Source organism: Scylla paramamosain, chromosome 2, assembly GCF_035594125.1.
Source record: "Scylla paramamosain isolate STU-SP2022 chromosome 2, ASM3559412v1, whole genome shotgun sequence".
Classification (NCBI taxonomy): Eukaryota; Metazoa; Arthropoda; class Malacostraca; order Decapoda; family Portunidae; genus Scylla; species Scylla paramamosain.
In genome coordinates this window covers 30,214,492-30,217,480 of record NC_087152.1, presented here as the reverse complement: position 1 = coordinate 30,217,480, position 2,989 = coordinate 30,214,492, and the positions used below count along the sequence as shown (strand labels likewise).

General features: G+C 36.8%; 1 long non-coding RNA gene across 1 annotated transcript; it reads right to left on the bottom strand.

Moving 5' to 3' along the window:
- Positions 1-1,571: 1,571 nt before the first annotated feature.
- Positions 1,572-2,654, bottom strand: LOC135112930 (uncharacterized). The gene is made up of 2 exons (XR_010274624.1): positions 2,458-2,654; positions 1,572-1,783 (listed from the first exon to the last, which is right to left on the bottom strand). It is a non-coding gene; the product is annotated as an uncharacterized LOC135112930 (long non-coding RNA).
- Positions 2,655-2,989: the final 335 nt, after the last annotated feature.

The following is a 2,989-nucleotide window of genomic DNA, read 5'->3' as shown; positions in this document are numbered from 1 at the left end:
ACTCTTTCAAGAAGGAGGTTTCATTACATTCATCCTGTATTTTTTACTAACGCTTTCGACTCTGTTCGAAGACCAGCACCTTTAGTGGGCCTTTTTTTTTTTTTTATTATTGTTGCCCTTGACCGGTGCCCCCTGACAAAAAAAATAAATAAATGAATAAAATAAATAAATAAATATAAAAGAACATGCCACATTGCTACATACATAAACACAGCAATCAGCTCTAGTTTGAAAATGGGAATAGAGAAAATAGGAGGAACAAGAAAAGGATTGTTGTTACTAACCTCAAACAAGGGGGTTTCTTAATGGAAGGAGCCAATGCCCTGACCGAATAAAGACTCTACTATCGGTGCTTACGTGAGAAAGGCACTCACACACTGCAATACTTGGCAGCAAGTGCATGAAGAAATAGAAAAGGCAACAGAAGTATTAATAAACAACTGCTTCAGTGGATAGAACATCGTCCACCAAACCAAGGTCATCGATAAGTGACATAATTTCATCTCCCCCGAAGACTCAAGAAAGCCTGACATCACCAAATACTACCGTGCCTTCTTCTCTACAGCATACAAAGATGAAAGAATCATTACACAAATAGTGAAAAGAAATGTCAAGCCCACAGACTGAGAAAGGAAGATAAAACTCCAAATATACTACAGGAACAAGAAAACCAGCCACCTTCTACTTAGAAACAGTCCCCACATAGAGAGACAACCCAGAAGTCATACGTCGTGTATAAATTCACCTGTAAAACGAGGAAACTGTGAAGTCCTCCCTTTCGATGGCTCACCTGCTACCTAACATCCAGAACTCCAAGAATACACTTACGACAGCAGCACAGCATCAAGATCACAAGAAAAGAACTGGAGGAAAACACTGAAATTTTAGATATGTGTACTGATGCGAGATGTCTTGCATTACTTGGAACACAATACATAAAGTAATTCAATCCTAGGCTCAGTATACAGGCCAAGGATTTACAGGTCCTGCCGAACATGAGAAGGGACCAAGCATCACCGTCACAGAGTGAGCCCACCAGCCAACCGGAGCCAACCAATCAGAGCCTTTCACCGCCCCCTCATAACGAGCCCACCGGTCGCGCTGTACGAACCAATCACGCCTCTTACGGCCCAGAGTGACGCCTCGACTCACGGGATAAATACCAGTCTCAAAAGCATGCCCAGTCATTCCACAGTTAGGTAGGGTTAAGGAACCCGAAATCGCGATATAGCAAGCATGACTAACTACGGCGAAGTAGTAGAATAAGACTCCTATAAGACATAAAAAAAAAAAAAAAAAATGTCTTTAAGAAAACAATAAATGCTGACCTAGTGATCACATTTGATGATACATATATATATATATATATATATATATATATATATATATATATATATATATATATATATATATATATATATATATATATATATATATATATATATATATATATATATATATATATATATATATATATATATATATATATATATATATATATATATATTGTGTAATTTCAATGTATCTGATGTTCTCACTTTAGACATGATGCTTTTCTAATGAAACATTAATTTTTATTTTGAATTTTATGATAAATATTGTATTCATTTTACATATAGTATTTTACATAAACAGGTTTATTTCTACTTGTATATATGTGGGAGAAAAGATACACAAACGGTAAAATTATCTTTTAGCGACGCAAGACTTCGGCGACGACCACCTCCACGCATAAAATGGTAACGCCCACCACCAGGCCTCCAGCGAGCACCACCAGCATTGCCTGGAAGGTAAAAGATAGAGCTGGCAGGATAACCATAACACCGATAAAATGAAGAGGAAATTAATGCTTGCTATCAAAGTTTTTTTTTGAAGATGGCCAACAAAGTCCATTTCCGCTTAAGTCACAGTAGGAGCCACACTTAAAGGCATTGGTACATAGTGAAGCAGTGACCTTGACCAAATTATTGTGTGAATAGAAATCACAAATTATGGATGATACATGAACCCAGGTTTTTTGGATTCACAATACCATATCAGCTCAAGAGTAGTTTAAGTTTACCGTTACAGATGCTTTTTGAGTCAATGCATCGGTCAGGTCATGTGCAATGAATGCAGTGTAGTATAGTCACTATAATGAGAGAAATAGAGGAGTAGCAATGTAACCAGAAGAACCTTGTATATGTACTGGTGAATTACCAGATTACAACGTGTTTTATGACTTGTATACAGATATTGACATACTATATACTGTATGTGTGGAGCATCAGTACACGCACGTATGTTTATTAAGCTTCAGAGTGGTAATATTTAATCAGTGGTTGAAAAATGCAATATTTCGGAGTGAAAAATGTTGATCTTTTGTTTAATCTTAATTCATGGAAATGGAAATCTGGCAGCACTTACAGAAACATTCCTCAAATAATATCACTTTGAAAATTGCATTAAGGTCGTTACCCAACACTGCCTGAGTGAAAGGGAGGAGCTGATGGTAATCTTAGTTGGCACTCGCTCACACGCGCTCGAGTTGGGCATTAGATCCCTGTCCCAGTAATTATAGAGGCCAGCTTCGCTCATGGATGTTATCCTGTAATTGGAAAGAAATACAAATTTCAAGAAAGCAATGATTACAGCTCATGTTACTTAAGAAAACCCAGAATGATTCTAAATAGGTATTAGGTCACTAGGTCACAGGTCACAGAAAGATTTTCTTTTACTTTTTGTGTCAAGGAGACCAAGCAAGGACGATAAATTTGAAAAATTTCACTCATAATGCCGCTTCCGAAAAGGAATGAAAGAAGAAGAGCCAATAAGACTGCCCGAATTAGTTTCTAGGGTATTTTTATAGTCTTCTTTTAAAAAGATTAAAATCATAAGGAGGCAGATAAACAGGAAGGAAGTTCCAGAGTTTACCAGTGAAAAGGATAAATGAATGAAGATACTGGTTAAGATGAACAGAAGAGGGATGGGAACAAGTGGAAAGTCTCAT